The sequence below is a fragment of the Musca autumnalis genome, unplaced genomic scaffold (genome assembly GCF_047663935.1).
Source record: "Musca autumnalis isolate F117 unplaced genomic scaffold, ASM4766393v1 scaffold_4, whole genome shotgun sequence".
NCBI lineage: Eukaryota > Metazoa > Arthropoda > Insecta > Diptera > Muscidae > Musca > Musca autumnalis.
In genome coordinates, this window is record NW_027411977.1 from 23,044,992 (window position 1) to 23,065,570 (window position 20,579).

Consider the following 20,579-nt stretch of genomic DNA (forward strand, 5'->3'; position numbering starts at 1 on the left):
TTTCAAATGAATATTACCCATATAGATTAACGTTTTGGTGTATCCCAGAATTTTCACCCACATTACCTCTTATTTGGCATTTTGGGTTCTAAATCCCGCAGAAAATAGCTTTCAAAAGATTTTCTATAATTCAAGGCAATTAGCATAATTTTTAAAAATATCGTAAGTAAAATGGATTTTGGAAATCCTTTTGGTGGGAGAACCTCCAAGCAAAAAGTGGTGAAAATAGATCCACGTTCGAATACAGGGATTGCAATCGCGAATATGTCGAATAGAGATATACAGTGGTTGGAGGATATAAACAGTTCGGCCCGAACGCCTTTTCTTCTTTATAGAACATATCCAGATATCACACACTAACTTCAGTCGAATAAAAAAAAGTTTTTTATTATTGTAAGAAAATAATTTTCTTTAATGACATAAAAACACCAAAACTTTACTATTTTACCAAAAGCGATAGAGTCCGTAAAATCTAACTAAAAATTCAGAAAATTACATTAAAATGAAAACATTTTTATCAAGAGCCGGGCGATACAATCTACGACTCATAGACTCCGAATCCAACACGCAGTACTGTTTGAGAGTCCTGAAAAAAATAGGTTAAGTCGAAAAACTCCATCTGATACCTCAATGGTTGTTGTTCCCACTTATTTTTATCTTAATTGTACGACTAGAAGTTTATGGACTCGATGACATTAAAAACTTTCCAAAGACCAATCATTTCTGTCGGCACAGCAGAGGCAAACTTATAAAAATTCATAACTTTTGTTTTCTGAAAAACAATTAAAAAAGTGACAGCCTGTGTGAGCTGAGACTTTAATATCGAATCGAATACGGGCTACATAGCCAAAAATTCTTCTATAAATTGTATATCCAGCAAGTTTCAGATAATATGGATAATATTTGGGGTATACAATTTCACGATTAAAGAAAGCCCAAATGTGTTGCACTTTTGTACAGAAGATACCTAAAAGAATCGACTGATATAGTCCATTTTGGAAGTCATTCCTTTTGATAGTTATGGTGTCAAGCCGTCAATTTAGTTGGTCGCCGTAAGATTTAGAGCTTTTGGACCAATCCTGACATAACCATGGACTTACCCACGAAAAATACAATATCGCTGTAAACAAGACAGCAAGGAGTACCATTGGTCAAAATGTGCAATTAGCCCTTAAACTACACTTATGTTGAATTTTGTGAGGGATGTAATCCGAAGATGTTGTCCCAAATTGACTCTCTTGGTACTTGATATATCAAGCTTTTTGTAGAAAATTAACTTATGTTGAAACTGAGGTATGGGGTATTGTAACTCAGTTTTACTATACCATAACTTTTGACCGCATTTCGGCAAAATAAACTGTTTTAGCCCGATTCACCGAGGGGTTTCTTAAAATAATAATTTGAGCGGAAGCTGTGGTCGTACTAATGTAAAAAAATCGTTGAAGGAAACGAGTTTCATTATGTTATTTTCCAATTAGTGGTTTTATAACACAATGTAGAGCTTAATGCTCAAGGGAGAAGTTAAAGAGTACACTTCAGAGTTGAAGTTTCTAATGTATTATTTTTTAATATATCCACTGTATCTACCTCAAACGGATGCTGACATTTTGAAACCTGAAAAATGGAGTTTTTTGAATTTTTGCTCTAATCGGGACGCGCAGCTGGATTTCCCTAAAAGCTTATTATCTTATTATAGTACTGGCGATTTCGCATTTTTTAATGTATAACATGAAGGTGTAGCCCTCACAGGATCACAGTAAACTGCGCCCAAACACGAAATGTTTGTGCGTAAATTTTTCTCAAAAACCTATTTTTTTGGTTTAAAATTTACAAACGTCATTCGATTTCCGTGGAAGCCACTACGCGTAAAAATCCACCCACTAGATCGGCGGATATGATACCCCTCAAATTTCGAAAATTTGCAAAAAAATTATTTTGAAAATATCGCATATTAAAACGCGTTTTGGTTGTGTCAGTTCTACTTAAATAAATAGATCGATACGCGTGTTTAAACTGCGCGAAAACAGATATTTAAAAACTCTCGTAAATCCAGAGATTTGGAATGCTGATTTTTTTCTTAATCTATGTACCAAAAATCATTTTTTTTTTGATTTTTTTTAAATGGAAAAGACAATTTTAGACATTTTTCCTGATATGTACGTAAGGAAGTAATTTTAGGATGTTCAAAGTTTCGGTCAAATCGGATAATTGAAATTCTATGTTGGAGGAACCTGAAAGAGTTGATCGATATAATCCATATTCGAACCTAATCTATGTCTGGAAAAAATTGATTTGGACTTTCGAGAGTTATTGTGCTCAAGATTATAGGGAAACATTTTGAAGTCTTGCGGGGAAAACCGATATGACTTAATGTTTGAATAAAATATTGGGATATCCAAAATTTGGACCAAATCTATTGATCTGTTCGGATGAACTGGAATAAATCGACTCCAAATTGTTTGACGCGGATTTTGTCAAAACATTATTTCGCTGAAGTACATTTTTATCCTTAGCCTAACGGCTGATGGTACAATATCACGGTGCTCTTGAACCAACGTTAAATGAAAGGAGCTTACAACTGGGAATTTCTGCGGGTTCTGAAACAGCAATGTTCATAGAAATTAAAAATCCAAAAAAAAAAAAATAATCGCTGCAGGGATTTTTAAATAAATCACGGCCTAAGTTTTTAGGTTTTCGCGATTTTGAAACCGCAAGTCTTATCGAAAATGTTTTAGCTGTGAAAATTTGTTTGATTTGTTCCTAGGTTTTACCATTTTTATGATATAGAAGTTGAGGTCACATTTTTATGTTTTTTGTTAGGTTTTCGCGATTTGCTTGAAAACGGTAAATCTTATCGAAATGCGGCTAGAGCAAATTTTATAGCTGCTAAAATTCTCTACAAGATTGGCATTCGTATTTTTCCCTAGGTAGTACCATTTTTGAGATACATATATAAGTTTAAGATAGAAAATTGCAGACATGACATTGTTTTATAAGGAGACGATACAGTCAGTGAAATGAAACCTACGAAAATATCATAAAGTACAATATTGTACAAAAATTTCACTGCTACAACATTTTCTTTAGTTCCATTTCCCAGCAAAATCAAAAAAAAAAAAACTAAGAAACCCCAAAAATGTGAACTTTGACCGCAATTTATTTAAGAAGCGCTTCGGCGATTTTATTGTTTTTTGATTTTTCTCATCTATGAACCACCAATAAACCCAGGTGCAACGTTCTTTCATTTAAAGTTGGTTAAAGAGCGCCGTGATATACAATACAAATTGCAAATTGGAAAAAATTCAGATGTGCATGCTATTTATAGCAGATATTATCACTTTATGATACACAACAATAAATTAATAATTAATAAATTTTTCTCCATTATTTTCTCACCATATTTAGCAATAAGTTGATATAAAATAGGAATACAAAATTTTGATTAAGGCAGTAAAACAATTTTCTATTTGGTTTTCGAGATATACTCCACAGAGAACCCATGATATCGACACCTCCAAATAATAGTATGCTAAGTGTGAAAAGTGAGTTTTGTAGGAGAAGCTCTCAAAGTTTACAGTTTTCTTTGACCTTCACTACTATTCTGAGTAAACATTTGTTTATAACTTCTGTTTGGATTGACCGATCTTTACCAAAATTTGACAGAATTTAAGTTAAAGGACGTAAAATGTAAAAATGTAAAGAACTTGAAAACATGCTAAGTCGACTTAGCATACTATTGTTTGGAGGCGTCGATATGTCGTACATATTGTCCAATAGACATTTCCTTTCATGTACTTCTAATCCGTACAATAATGAATTTGTAATCGTTTTGAATACAGAATGAGTTTAAAGCCTCAAGGCCTTTATATTCATTACAGAATTCTACAACACTGACTTGGCATAAAGAAGGAATTCAGTTTTACTGGAAGTTTCTCTCAAAAAGAGTATTTAAAGAAAATTTTTTTTAAATATTTCTTACGCAACTTGTTAATAAAGTACATTTTCAGTACATAACCTTCACAACAATATAAGTTTTCATTTGAAATTTCAAAAACAATAAATTATTTTAGAGAAAAAACGTAATAATTTGTTAAAGTAGCTTAAAAAATCTAGTTGGATCAAACCATTTCGGGGGGGGCCCGGGCCCCCCGTGCCCCCCCCCCCCGCGTACGTCCCTGTTAAGAACCTCTACTTCGGCAGACAATCCCAGGTTCTTCGATACCGGATTGACCTGGAATCATACAACTCCCGTGTTCCGGCCAGCGACTGCCACCTGAAAATACACATGTTTGTATTTGTATCCTTTTTTTGTGTTGGAAGCAGCATATCCCGGAATGAATTATCCAGATTCTTTAAGTCCGTGTCGGGATTTATTTGTGTTCGGTTTGTCACATTCGCATCCAACACACTCAAACTACGATGATACGTCATAGATATCAGAAGTGGGTGAATCTCAGGGGCTGTTCTGGACTCGTCCATGCGAGGGATTCCGACAGGGAGTATATTGCTGCATGTCTTCGTGAACCCAATCCCCATTAAGTCGTCATCATCACAATACATGGCTTCCACGCAGTCTCTCCAACAGCAGCCGTACACGCAGCACTTAACACCAGCTTGAGCCCTAATGACCCGTACATGGAATGTATGGAGGTAGCAGTCAGGTGTGGAACTGTCGAGGTAGAGTTGATGAACGTACACATCCCGCCGATAAATAGCTGTAATCCATGTTATAGGCCCAACATTAGCCCGCATTTGGAGGATCATAACCGTATAGTTTTGGGGGACCTCAACGCACATCATGAGTTACAGCATTCGGTTCTCGGAAACGACCAGAGGGGTATAGTGTTGGCTGAGCAGATTGATAGCTCTACGTTTTGCACGGTCAATGAGAAGGCCCCTACCAGAATTAGCGAAGATTGTCATAGTTCGCCAGACAAAACCATCGTGTCAGCCGGGCCGAACAATTGAGATCACCTGGCAACCCGTCGTTTCTTTTGGATCAGACCACCCATCTCCCCATGATTATTTACATCAGCAGACCGCCCAATTTCATCACCTCTGAACGCCACATTTTCATGAAAAATGGGAAGGCTATTTGGCCGAGTTTCAGAGAGTTCACTAAGCACCGTTTCACAGATCTGCCCAACCTTTCTGATGTTCGGGTAGCGGAAAGGACTTTGTGAGACATCATTACTGCTGCCGTCAAATACCCGAAGTAAGACCAAACTTCCCGGCAGACGCGACGGGATTAGCAAATGAGCGTGATGAGCTTCGTCGTGCCAACCCCGGTGTGTCAGAGAGCTGACACGGGAAGTGTACAGGTTGGTCAGTGAGCATAAACGGAACAAGTGGTTAAATCATCTGAAGAGTTGCAACATTGGAGAATAAGTAAATTGAGGCCAACGGAAGATGGGACTTCAGTCACGTTTGGGGACGTTAAAGCAGGGTCGGGCCCTATTGGAATTTCCATTCAATGCTGAAACGACTGGTTGTGCCGGGAGTCGTAGATTTCACTAATGTTTTCAACCTTGTCGCTAGCCACCCACATCGTTCTTGAAGTGTGGAAAATGTACAGGATGGTCCTGCTGCTGAAGCCAGGCAAGGGGGAATGGTAAATCGTACAGACAGATTTCGCTTTTGTCGCTCGTAGTAAAGACCCTTGAGGCTTTAGTCCTCTCCAGCGTCAGAAATAGCTATACAGTTGCCGATCATCAGAGTGGGTGCCGTAAGCAGCACAGCACGACAACAACGCTACGAATGTCACGTGGCACGTTGATATCGCGCTAAACTCTGACCACTTCCCCATCACTATAAAGCTTAATACGGCAGATACAACTACCCTGTCTGAGAATGAACCTTTGTTAACTTCAACAAAGCGGACTGGGAACTGTTTAACCGATTAACAGAAGCGGAGTTCTCTCAAGCCCCCTCCCACCTTGGCACCAGCAGGTGAAAAAATCTTTAGAATGACGCTCCTGCAAGCATGCAAAAGATGCATACCGACTGGGCGAATAAAAAGCATTAGACCAAATTTTCCGACGGAAGCCGTGAAGCTTGCCGATCTCAGAGATTCCATCAGCAAAGCAAATCCATCTGACACCAGAATACAGACCCCAATAAAGAAATAAATAAAATGGTATCTAACCATAAAAAAGAATTATGGCGTAAACACGTTGAGGAATCTGACCCTGGCACAAAACGACTGTGGAACACAATACGTAATCTGTCAAACCCAAGATGTACCGACAGCATTAAAATAATATTCGGAGAAAACACTCCAAAACCCCAGCCAAGACTGGACGGAAGGAAAATATGCCGAGCTTTCCGTGCCCTTAAATGAAATATGGACCCAGCCACCATCACAACGGATAATGTGCTTAGAAGCATAAAAGCCACCAAGAGCTCACAATTGGTCCGGATGGTCTGGCTACGAAGATGCTGAAACACATAGGACAGCATTGTGTTAACTACCTCGCTTGCACCTTTAACTTATGTCTCAGCACCTTCGAGGTCCCAGGCATGTGGAAACTCAGAAAAATAGCCCCTGTCCCTAAACCGGGCACACCAGCCCACATGGGAAACTCTTACCGTCCCAGCACACTTCTATCACCTGTTGTGAAGACGCTTGAGTCCATTATCTTGCCGTGCTTCACTGAACACTTCCAATTTGTTGATCACCAGCACGGCTTCTGGAAGAAGTACTACAACAGCTCTCAGTGAAGTCACGGCTAGGATAACTGAAGGACTGAACAACATGATACCTCATAAAAGAACAATACTAGTGGCTCTGGACCTGTCAAAAGCCATTGACACGGTTAACCATGTCACTCTCTTGAGAGACGTGATAGAAACATCAATCCCAAACTACCCCAAGAGATGGCTGGTTAACTATATGGCTGGCAGACAGTCCTACGTGGAATTTCGGGACGCAAATCCCCACCAAGGAAGAATAAGCAAGAAGTAGCCCAAGGGGGCGTATTATGTCTCAAAGGCCCCAAATCCATCCGATAATGTCCACCTGATATCGTATGCTGATGACTGTACGGTAATGTCCACTGGTAGGAACATTAAAGACACAGAGGCACACCTAAGTAACTACCTCCCAAACCTCATGGACTTCTTCTAAGACCGTAACCTGCAGCTATCTGCCCCAAGTCCTCAACCACCATCTTTACATCGTGGACCATAGAGGGCAACACAAAACTTGATATACACACCTCTTTTGTAAATATGCTGAGATTGTGGCTGGGAACGTGGGGAAAAGAAATAAAATCCTTAAATCTCTCTCAGGCAGCACATGGGGGAAAGACAAGACAAGACCATCCTGACCAAATATAAAGCCATAGATCGTCCCCTTCTAGACTATGCAGCTCCTATATGGACACCAGGTATTAGTGATACGTAGTGGAAGAACCTCCAAACTGTCCCAAACCCGACCCTGCGCATTGCAACTGGGTGCCACTCCAAGGAACCCGAAGACCACCTGCACCATGAAGCCAAGCTTCTACCGGTGAAACCACACTGTACCCTCCTAACACGGCAACACACAATTAAATGCCAAAACCTTGACCACCCTAATCATGTGAGCTGCAACAGACCCCCATCCGAAAGACGCGAGCCTATCAGACACGATTTTCGCAAGGAACTTCCTAACATTCCCCAAATCCCCCATAATCCACCAAATGAAGATATTCAAAGCGCCCTCAAACATGTTCACGCAATGACTGTGGAGAACAATATCTCCTCATACACAAGCAGTGTCGTGCTCGGTGGAAGACCACCTCCCATAAGCGAGGATGCGAGGGTATTACCTAGAGACCAGATCGACACTATCACAACTTCGGTGTGGCATCTCTAGGTACCTAAACAGTTACCTCTCCCTCCTGAATCCTGAGATAGCAGACTCATGCCCAAAATGTGCCCAATCTCCACATATCACACGGCACCTTTTCGTGTGTCCTGCACATCCGACTGACCTGACGCCGGAGCCAGTTTGGACACATCCAGTTAAAGCAGCACGCTTCCAAAGACTCGATGTGGATGCTTAGATGTCCACCTATTAATTTCAAATTTTCTTCTCACTCTTCTCCTTCTTTTCTATTTTCTTTTCTTCCGACACAATATCCACCTGTAGGGGTTACAACAACTACTACAACGCTACACGCCATCTCCACACATATTAGTCGAGGAGTCAACCAGAGCAAGCCGTGTGTTAGATACTATCAAGTACTCCACGCTATTTCAGGACATCGAGCAGACAACCCTCCGGCCAAGTGTGAAACGTTGTATAATCAATTATATATGTGGACGCTAGTCGTATGTGGAATTTAGAAACAAGATGTCCATGCCCCGTAGAGTAAAACAAGGAGTTCCAAAAGGTGGGGGTGATATCTCCGAAACCGTTTATCATCTACCTCTCTGGTATTCCACCCCCTTCATAGGCATTGAGATCTTAAAGATATGGATTAGGACAAAATCTCAAACATTTTGCGGGCGAGATACCTAATGGGATGGAAGTGTGCCTTATTTTGGGAGTCATTCCTCTCGATAGGACCATTATATCAGGAAACATGGACTTGCACACGAAAAACTTCATATCGCTGTAAACAGGGCTATTTGGAGTACCTTCGGTAAAAATATTTCGAGATCCAAAGTTTGGACCAAATCGGTTGCTCCGTTTGTGAGATATTGCGCTTACCATTTTAGGGAATATTTTCGAACTTTTGTGGGGGAGGTACAAGAAGGAGTGGACCTTTAAGCAGCATCTTCGAATTTTATCTAATATTCGAAGAAACATTACGACATGCAAAGTGTGGACCAACAAAATATTCGGTTCGGGAGTTGTCGTGCGCACCAACATTTAGACATGCTGACCGTAGGGGTTTTTTGACACTTTCTCAAGAAATATGGACTTGCCACTGAAATAAAACTTGTAGCATCGTAATAGGGGCCTTGAGTGGAACCTGTTACAAGAAAAATCAAAACGATTCGAGAGAAGGTCCTAACCTGCGCTTTTCCGAAATTTGGTGTGGGAGGTATCCGAAGGAGTTGGCAGTTTGTCCAGACAGACAAACTGACGGACAGGGCTAAATCGGCTCCAAATTGTTTGAAACGTCCAATCGTCCAATTACCCGTATAATTGCTGAGGGTATAAACACAGTTAAAACAACAAAAACGTTTATAAGGGCGTCTTTATAAACGCCTACTCATGTATAAAGAATCCCTTCTGCTCGTCTATACTGATCCATCTTCTTCTGCTCATCTATAAAGACTCCCTTCGGTTCGTCCATAAAGACTCCCTTCAGCTCGTCTATAAAGACTCCCTTCTGCTCGTCTATAAAGACTCCCTTCTGTTCGTCTATAAAGACTCCCTTCTGTTCATCTATAAAGACTCCCTTCTGTTCGTCTATAAAGACTCCCTTCGGTTCGTCCATAAAGACTCCCTTCTGTTCGTCTATAAAGACTCCCTTCTGTTCATCTATAAAGACTCCCTTCTGTTCGTCTATAAAGACTCCCTTCTGTTCGTCTATAAAGACTCCCTTCTGTTCGTCCATAAAGACTCCCTTCTGCTCGTCTATAAAGACTCGCTTCTACTCGTTTATAAAGACCCGCTTCTGCTCGTCTATAAAGACTCCCTTCTGCTCGTCTATAAAGACTCCCTTCTGTTTGTCTATAAAGACTCGCTTCTGCTCGTCTATAAACACTGCCTTCTGTTCGTCTATAAAGACTCCCCTCTGCTCGTCTATAAAAACCTCCTTCAGCTCGTCTATAAAGACTCCCTTCAGCTCGTCTATAAAGACTCCCTTCAGCTCGTCTATAAAGACTCCCTTCAGCTCGTCTATAAAGACTCCCTTCTGCTCGTCTATAAAGACTCCCTTCTGCTCGTCTATAAACACACCCTTCTGCTCGTCTATAAACATACCCTTCTGCTCGTTTATAAAGACCCGCTTCTGCTCGTCTATAAAGACTCCCTTCTGCTCGTCTATAAAGACTCCCTTCTGCTCGTCTATAAAGACTCCCTTCTGCTCGCCTATAAAGACTCCCTTCTGCTCGCCTGTAAAGAATCCCTTCTGCTCGCCTATAAAGCCTCCCTTCTGCTCGCTTATAAAGACTCCCTTCTGCTCGCCTGTAAAGACTCCCTTCTGCTCGCCTGTAAAGACTCCCTTCTGCTCGCCTATAAAGACTCCCTTCTGCTCGCCTGTAAAGACTCCCTTCTGCTCGTCTATAAAGACTCGCTTCTGCTCGTCTATAAAGACTCGCTTCTGCTCGTCTATAAAGACTCGCTTCTGCTCGTCTATAAAGACTCCCTTCTGCTCGTCTATAAAGACTCCCTTCTGCTCGTCTATAAAGACTCCCTTCTGCTTGTCTATAAAGACTCCCTTCTGCTCGTCTATAAAGACTCCCTTCTGCTCGTCTATAAAGACTCCCTTGTGCTCGTCTATAAAGTCTCCCTTGTGCTCGTCTATAAAGACTCCCTTGTGCTCATCTATAAAAACTCCCTAGTGCTCGTCGATAAAATCTCCCTTGTGCTCGTCTATAAAGACTTCCTTCTGTTCGTCGATAAAGACTCAATTGTGCTCGTCTGTAAAAAATCCCTTCTATTCGTCTTTAAAGACTCCCTTCTGCTCGTTTATAAAGACTCCCTTCTGCTCGTCTATAGAGACTCGCTTCTGATCGTCTATAGAGACTCGCTTCTGCTCTTCTATAAAGACTCCCTTCTGCTCTTCTATAAAGACTCCCTTCTGCTCGTCTATAAAAACTTCTGCTCGTCTATAAAGACCTACATAGGAAGAATAGAATTCTCTTGGCATCCAAAAAACCTTATCGTCTATTCGCATATAGCTGACTACAATGGTGTCGTTCTGGTCGTCTATATAGTTATTCGCGTTTGTTCCTCAAGTTTTTTGTTTGCTAATTTCCTTAATATTTCCAGGCACGACTTAGATATTCCAATATCCTAAAGTGGCCATTGGCCATTTTTTGATTAATAATTGGCCATTAAAGTACTTCAAAATTTGAAGATCAAAAATATGGAAAATGATTTATTGAATTGATTTCTTTTAAAGCTGCTGCTACCTGTCGTCCGTCGATGTTGACGACGTCGAAGTCTTCAATGATGATGATGAAGCCTAAAGCACTACAAATTTTCTGTTTTCTCACACGAAAATCTACACACACACTTAATATAACAATTACTGTAAATGTGTTTGTATGTTTCATAAAGGGGGTTTGGCTGTTGTGTTTTTTGTTTTTTTTTCTGCAAACATTTTTATAAACTTTCGCTTTCATGATATGAAACTGAAAAAAAAAAACAGTAGTCAAGTAAATGAAATGAAACCGAAAGGAATAACAAACGCAACATCAGCAGCCACAGCCACAGCTCTTGTTGCTGTCGACCCAAAGCCAGACAAGTTAGACATTCAGGCAGTCAGTCAGTCATTCATTCCGTCTCTCAGTAAAGTACACCAATCAATTCATCTCATGAACAAGCAAGCTTTTTCATACTCTACCCGTATTTGAATTTTGATTTTCGTTGATTGTCGATTGAGGTTTTACATCAATAATGCCATTGTTTTTTTCATTTTCATTTTCAAAATTTTACGCTAGGCCGTACGTAGATGGAAGAAATAGAAACAATTGGAGCTAGAGAGACTTCTTGTTTGCTTTTTTATGCCACATTTTGATGGCGAACAAATTGAACAAATTTTGCAAACAAAAGTAAGTTAATCTAATGATTGAAATTTTGAAAGTAATCTAAATTTTATGTGTGCGTGATATGTAACAATTATAAATTGTGTAGAGTTTTTATATGGGTTTTGGATGAAAGTACCCAGCAAACCAATCGTACCGACATCTTAACGAAATCGGAACAAAATTCGGACGATACGTCCGATGTCTGATCCGAAATCGTAACGATATCTTAACGAAAGTTGTATGAAGTGGTTGACATAATTTCGGAACGAAATGTCGGAGCGACATCGTATCAATTTCGATCCGATTTCGTAACGATTTCGATCCGATTTCGTAACGAAATCTGACGAAAATCCTTGGGAAATTCCGAAAGGAAATTTCTTTCCGACATTCCGAAATCGGAACGAAATCGGTACAATATCTGAACTATTTCCGCTCCGAAAAATCGTTTAGAAATCGGAACGAAATCTGAACGACGTTGCTTCCGAAATTGTTCAGACGTGTCGGACATCCGACATTTGGTTTGCTGGGTAGTTGGAATAAAGTGAAATGTGGAATATGGCAGGGGTATCACAAGGTAAAGACTATAGAGAGTAGAAGGAAGTCTTTATATAGGAGCAAAAGAGAGGGTGTCTTCATAGACAACCAGTAGACATATTCTGTAACTTTTATCGATTTAAAAGTTGTTAAAATTACTTTTGTTTTTGTAACAAAACAAGCAAATGAAATTGTTGTAAAATAAACAATGGGTAAAGGTGTTAAAATGTTACTAAATAGGGGACTGAATGGGGTTTAATGGACGACTTAAAGGACATCTTTATAGGCGACCAAAAAAGTAATAGACCGCCAAAACGCGTTCTTAAGGAGGATTTTTACACGGTCATGGGGGTGTCTTATTGACGACTTGAAGGGCGTCGTTATAGGCGACAAGGACGTCTTCATAGAAGCCCAATGCTTATTGTATACATAGGTTCTACATGTATACTCTGCCAATTAATAAAACAATTATATAATTTCCAGTTGTCTTAGAAAAAGAAACTCTATCTAATTCGCCCACTAGGAAGTCATTATAATCAATCATATAAATTATATCATTTATTATTATTATTTTTTATGCATTTGTTTAAACTTAAAATTCATTTCATATCTCGCTGTTTTGTATATAATAATAAAAATAATACAAAATGCAAAAGACAACCACCAAAAAAAAAATTAATAACAAATACCCGCTCGTTGCTTATCGTCCATGTCAATCAACTTGTATTCCTATGCATACGAATTTAAACTATTTTTAATTCATCACAACTCCTCGACAGCGAAAAAAAACGAAATTTTTTCTCTCTTTGTCCAACGTCATACACGGATGGATGGATCATGGTGAAAAAAAAAAATAAAATAAAATCGAAAATTATTCAAATCATAATAAAAATAACAACGAGAGAAAGTTTTATATGCGATTTAATAATATTTCAAATAATGCAAATTTTAGTGTGTGTGTGTGTGTGTGTGTGTGAACCTTAAATTATATATGATTAAAATATAAAATGTGGTCAAGTAGAAAAAATAAATACCCTTTAACCATTGACTCTAAAACCACAAAAGCAGGTCCCTAACTTTCACAAGTGAAAATGTCGTTAAGTTCGGTAGGCCCGAACTTTTTATACCATCCACCGTATATTATTCTGAAACCAGATTTCATCCATTTCGGTGGCATTATGTGGCTATAACTTTAAAAATGCGGAAAATCGGGCGGTACCATTCTACACGTGATGTACTAAAACGTGGCGAATATCGTGTAATGAAATAAAAACAGTCGAAATAATTGGAAAAATTTTGTTGTGGCCCTATGTCCCAATTTACATTAGGCGAGTTTACTTGCGGCAATTGTCAGTTTGTGGGTGAGGGAGGGTGTTGAGAGGCAAAGGGTTACCATATACCTCACCTCTCTCTCCATCAAACTGACAATTGTCGCAAGTAAACTCGCCTAATGTAAATTGGGACTAAGTCCCAAACTGACAATTGCCGCAAGTAAACTCGCCTAATGTAAATTGGGACTTAGTTTTACCTGGGAACTTGGATATTACTAGGCGTTTACACCGGACAATTTATCTTCAAATACAACTCCATAATTTTTTCACAGACAGTCGGGTTAAAAAATTTTTGACATTTTTGTAAAAATAAGTGGCACAATAATTGAAATGTTTTGAAAACCAAAGAACATGTACAAAAACAAAATATGTGAACGGAAAACAAAAAGAAATCAATGATTTTCATTCATAATTTTACAGCTGTTGTTACGGTTGTCTGAACGCCTACGTCACACAGGCAAGTTTTGGTTTTTTGACAATCAATACATAAAATCAACTGTCCTGTCATGTGTAAACGCAGGCTTAATAATAATAAGACCTATGCCTAAATACGACCGTATTCCCAGGGCGTGTGTGGTGAAAAAAGTAAAACACATGTATTCTTATTAGAACTACCGAAATACGTCGAGCGTATACTTTTTGTAAGTTGAACATTTTCAACTTTGACAGAACGTACGATATGTTATTGTATGTATGTATGTGTGTGTTTTGTTTTTGAAAGCAAAAGCCCAACAAATCATGAAATACAATTTATTGCAAAGGAAAAATGTTTGTTTTAAGAATGAAAACATTTTATAAAGTTTCTGTCGCGGTTTTCGTGTTTTAAATGGGATTTCGGATTCAACGCATTTGGGTAATACGGACGCCCAGAGAGGGTTGTTGTGGTAGGTAGGTGAATATTTTTTGTACGTCACGACTTAAATTAGGTATAGCTGTAACGAGTAAAAAAGTATCAGCCGGTTTTGCCGACAGAGGTATACCCTCAGCCTGTGTGAATTGGAACACTTTGTTCCCAAAAAACGTATGTATTTAGGCGGTCTTTAGAATTTTGGTCGTATGAACTTGCCGACAAAGATATGGAGGATAAAATCTCAAAAGTTTTGCGGGGGAGGTAACAAAAGGTCTGGACCGACATAGACCCTTCTGGAAGCGTGTCTTATTTTGGAAGTCATTCCTCTCGTTAGGACCATTATATCAGGAAACATGAACTTGTCCACGATAAACATTATATCGCTGAAAACAGCGCTACTAGGAGAACCTTCGGTAAAAATTTCCATAGTATTCTCGCACATATCCTTAACCGCACTTAAACAAAAATTGGCTGTAATATGAATGTAATATTGAAAAATTGATTTCTGGAATAGAATAGGGACAAATGAGTCGTCTTTGGAAATAAAAAGCTTTAATTTGAAATTCACAAATGTAAATTTTCAATCTTGGATGTATAAATAGGGGCTCCAAATGGCGAAAATTGTCTAGCAACAACAACATCTAATATGCCTGAGGATGTTAGCCTAACCAACTAACGAAACGATCGTCTCATAGCGGTTGATGTGTGTGTAGGACTTCGCTAGATATCAATTTATCAATGTAATCTCCTTAGGTTATAGAGCTCGATTAATTAAATTAATTAAAATCTTAATCATTTGTGTAGAAATGGAGCGATAAAACCCACTTTTGAACGTAAACTAAGTTTGAATATTTCCAGATCCAAAGTTTGGACCAAATAGGTTGCTCCGTTTATGAGATATTGCGCTTACCATTTTAGCAAATATTTTCGAACTTTTGTGGGAGAGGTACCGGATGGAGTAGATCGAGAGGAGGTCCTAACATGCACATTTCCGAAGAGGTTTTTTACTGTTTTCAGGTCATTTTCTAAAGAAGTATGGACTTGCCACTGAAAAAACTTTTGCCTGTTGCAAGGAAAATTAAAACGATTCGAGAGGAGGTCCTAATCTGCACTTTTCCCAAATTTGGTGTGAGAGCTATCCGAAGGAGTTGACATATATAGTCCATACATATTTTAACCTGATCTATGTCTAGTAGAAATATTACGATGTCCAAAGTATGGACCATATCGGCTACTGCTTTCGAGAGTTATCGTGCGCAGCATTTTAGCTAAAAGTTTTCAACTTTTGTGGGGGAGGTACCCGAAGGAGTAGGCCGATATAACCCATCTTAGAACTTGTTTTAATTTTGCGCAAAATATTACGGCTGCCAAATTTTGAACCGAATCGGTTTATCAGTTCGTTCGCTCCATCCACTACATATGGTGCCATAGCGGATTTTTACAGCTTTCGGGCCATTTTCTCAGAAAGTATGGGCTTGCCCTTGGAAAAACTTGTACCATAGTAATAGGGGCCTTAAGTGCAACCTGTTGCGAGAAAAATCAAAACGATTCGAGAGGAGATCTTAAACTGCACTTTTCCGAAATTTTGTGTGGGAGGTACCCGAAAGAGTGGACCGATATAATCTATATTGGAACTTGATATATGTCTGGTAGAAATATTACGATGTCCAATGTATCGATCAAATCGGTAAGTCCCCTCGAGAGTTATCGTTCGAGAGTTTTTGCTCTTTTGCTCAAAATTCTGAGCTTGTGTGGGGGAGATACCAGAGGGAGTGCACCGATATGGTCCATCTTCAAACTTAAACTAAGTTTGGGCAAATATTACGATACCCACAATTTGGTTCGAATCGGTTGATCCGTTCGAGAGTTATCTTGTGCACCAGCCAGCCAGACAGACGGACGGACATGGCTGAATCGATCCAAATTGTCTGAAACGAAATTCGTCCAAACACGCTTGGGGTCTAAAATCGTTATTTCGATGAGGCACATTTTTAGTCGTATCAAAGTGTATATCAGGAAAAATGTCTAAAATTGTCTTTTCCATTTCAAAAAAATCAAAAAAAAATTTTGATACTACATCAGTGATTTTAGGTACATAGATTAAGAAAAAAATCAGCATTTCAAATCTGTTTTCGTTACTAATTTTGATCGTTGCGCGCAAAAGATATGACCGTTTTAATTATTATAATTAGAAAAAATTCTAAAAAAATCGCGGCTTAAAATAGTTAGCTGTTATATCCTATTATCGTTAACTGAATTCGTACCCTTTGCGCTGATGCAAAAAATAATCGCAAAAGTCTCAATGGATTCGCGAAAAATCAAATTTGTTAAATAATTTCACGTATTTACAAACTTATTTTTGAAACAATAGCGCTCATACTTACGAAAAATATATAAAAAAATTATAACAGCATCCAGACATTTTGAGGAATAAAATGAAACCTAAGTTGTGAAGTTTGGAGCTATAGTATTCATGTTATTTGCAAAAATACGAAGAAAATATTACGAAAAAAATTAAAATCATATTATTCTAATTTTATTTTTTATGGTTTTATAGGAAAAGTTGGAGAAAAAATGTTTGAGTTCTTCGGCATTTTCGTCAAAATTTCACGCAATAACGATGATATTCCGTTTGTAAAAAATTTTTCGCTTATAGTTTTCCTATTGGATAATATTATTAGAACCTTATATTAAATCACAAGGAATTCCAATTGTGGCATAACGTTAAAATAATGTTATATTGAATATTACAACATTTGAGACGCATATAAACCGCGTAATTACGAAAATGACATGATGCGCATCCGATTTTCCAACACAGCGAATCAATCCCTTTTATTTGATGTACAGTTTGTCAAATTCTATTTGGCGGCCACGATGTATCATCCGCTGCACTTTAGGGTGCAAAATACAGTAAAATGGTCATAATTTCCGCGAAGTTCATTTACATTTTATGCGCATCCGATTTCAATAATCACCATTAAAAAATACATCATTCTATGCCGTTTCAATGCGATCCATCAAGAACCGTGGATGTAGCATCGCACTAAATTTTTAGAAAAAATCTAGTATATCTCTGGATTTACGAGAGTTTTTAAAGATCTGTTTTCGCGCAGTTTAAACACGCGTATCGATCTATTTATTTAAGTAGAACTGACACAACCAAAACGCGTCGTGGCTTGTTAGATTCAGAACGTAAAAAAACTAAATTTACGCGGGTTTCCACGGAAATCGAAAGACGTTTGTAAATTTTAAACCAAAAAAATAGGTTTTTGAGAAAAATTTACGCACAAAAATTTCGTGTTTGGGCGCAGATTACTGTGATCCTGTGAGGGCTACACCCTCATGTTATACATTAAAAAATGCGAAAACGCGAGTACTACAATCAAATAATAAGCTTTTACGGAAATCCAGCTGCGCGTCCCGATTAAAGCGAAAATTCAAAAAACCCCATTTTTCAGGTTTCAAAATGTCAGCATCCGTTTGAGGCAGATACAGTGGATATATTAAAAAATCATACATCAGAAACTTCAACTTCAACTTCTGAAGTATGCTCTTTAACTTCTCCTTTGAGCATTAAGCTCTACATTGTGTTGAAAAAGCACTAATTGGAAAATAACATAATGAAACTCGTTTATTTCAACGATTTTTTCCGATTTTTTTTACCTTGGTACGACCACAGCTTCCGCTCAAATTATTATTTTAAGAAACCCCTCGGTGAATCGGGCTAAAACAGCTTATTTTACCGAAATGCGGTCAAAAGTTATGGTATAGTAAAACTGATCGCGAGTTACAATACCCCATACCTCAGTTTCAACATAAGTTAATTTTCTACAAAAAGCTTGATATACCCTTTCTAGCCTAAAGGCTGAGGGAATAATTAGATTATATGTTACAATTATAGAGGCATAAGTCTGCTCATATCGTATCCAGCGTATTATGCGAACAAATAAAGCCCAAGGTCAATAATAGGGGCATATCAAAGCGGGTTTAGGCATGGTGAATCCACTATTGACAAGGTCAAATTCAAGAGTGGCAGATCGAAACCATACATCTTTTTGTCGACTATAAGTCAGTTTTGGACCTTTACATTCAAAAGGATTTCCAAGCTATGTGTGAGTTGAGTATATCCACAAAGCTCATACGACTTTACAAGATGACATTATTGGAAAAATGTTCGGGCCAATCTTCGTTGTCGGTGAATAACGGCAATCCATCGGCGGATGTGATTTCCAGGCCACACAACACCTGTATTCCGGTCAGCGGTTGCCACCTCTGTGTACATATGTATGCTCGGATGTGCTCGGTTTGTCACATCCATATCCACCACACTGGAATTTCGGTGAGATGAAATAGATGTTGGGAGCGGGTGGATCTCAGCGGTTGCTCTGCACTCGTCCATGTGAGGAATATGACAGGAACTATGTTGCTGCGTGAACAAAGCTCCCATGAGTCCTCGTCCTACCTACGTAGGAATTCCGGAACTAGAAGTCGAAGCCACGTAGTGAAAAATAGGAAGTTCTCCAAGTTCTATAAGCTCTAGCTCTCTTATATTTCATCCATCCAGACGACATTGAGGTCGCAAGGTATGGGTCTGATTGTACGATCTTGACGGAGGTGAGCACTGTCGATGACAGCAGACTTCCAACTTCCAACTACCACAAGATTCTAGAGGTCATATTCGACACCATGTTCATGTCGTCCGTTATTGCCACTGCTATCTGCAACAAGCTAAGATGTAGGAACAAAGACCTCAAGTTTTTAGCCGGCACCACTTGGGGTGCAGACCTTGTTGTTGTTGGTAAGCTATGCAGCTTCAGCTATGCAGCTTCAAAGCTATCAGAATGCTGCCCGGAGAACTACAAAAAGGTGCCTCCTCGTGTCATCAGTTGACCATCTACAGAGACAACGATTCTTTCTCGTCAGGAGGGATCGTCATGATCTACAAAGAGAGTTCCAACGTTACAAGAGAGAATCCCTAGATCAGCAAGCTTATCAATCAGGTTTAAATATCATTCACACAGGTGCAGTCGCAGATGTCATAAACAACTAAAGGGTGAATGCGGTCTTCCTATAGCAGACCACAATATCTTCCTATGAAAGAACACAAAAAGGTCTATAGAAAATCAAAAAACTCTGTAAATTATGAAGAAAAACAAGAGAATTACCCACCATATGGTGATTAGAATGGCTGTCACGGTAACACGCGAGTAAGTACTGCAACGAAAGCATACCATTTTATTGCCGTTCTGGAAGAATCTTCGTCTCCTCACGCAGATGGTCCACCGATGGCATGAGAAAGCACTATGTAACTCAGTAGTCACACGCGGTTAAGAAAATTTAGGTTTTGGGAGAAAGCGGAGAGGAAACAGCCCCACTGTACTCGTTCGTCCCCACTCTCAGCCAAAAACTCAATTTTCTTTACCGCAAATTTTGCGCGTGTGACTACTGAATAAATGTTCTGAAGATGGCGTTCTGTCAGGTTTTGAATGTTATTCCATTCCCGGGTAGCTTACCACAGACCGACCTATCGCGTTATATGTGAATTTTTAAGCTTTTCTTATCTGCACCCCAAGTGTTTCCGAATAGGAACTTGTTTCTATATCTCAACTTGTTGCAGATAGTTGTGAAATTCGCGGGCAATGTGAACATTCTCTCGAATGTGACCTCTAAAAACATTGGGTAGTTAGAGTTCGTAATTCGAACACCATCGGCCAGGACATAACGTAACGTCCTGACGCCACTGGCACGTGTTTGAGGCCCCAGTGGCAAGTGTTAATATATTCCGATTGTGCTCAAATTTGGCTATCTTAAAATCTATCAAAACTAAACACTTTAGGTTGGTGTCACCTATAAAATCCGACATCTATGTTTTAAAACCACCCTAATCGACAGTTTTTTGTCTCTAGTGAAAAAGAGAACATTTTGAGTTACTACCCTTTTGTTGAGCAGAAGCTCAATGAAAAAGAAAAAAATTATAAAGAAAATATTTTCCATTTCAAATTTTCTTAGAACAAGAATCCAGTCCCAGGTGCGATATAAATTGGTCCTGGGTTTTACTCCGCTTCGACACGGACCAAAAGAACCCGGAGCAGGCATTAAAAGATATGCTGCTCCCAACGCCGAAAACGATACAAATACAAACAAGTAACACGTAAAGAAAAGAAGTG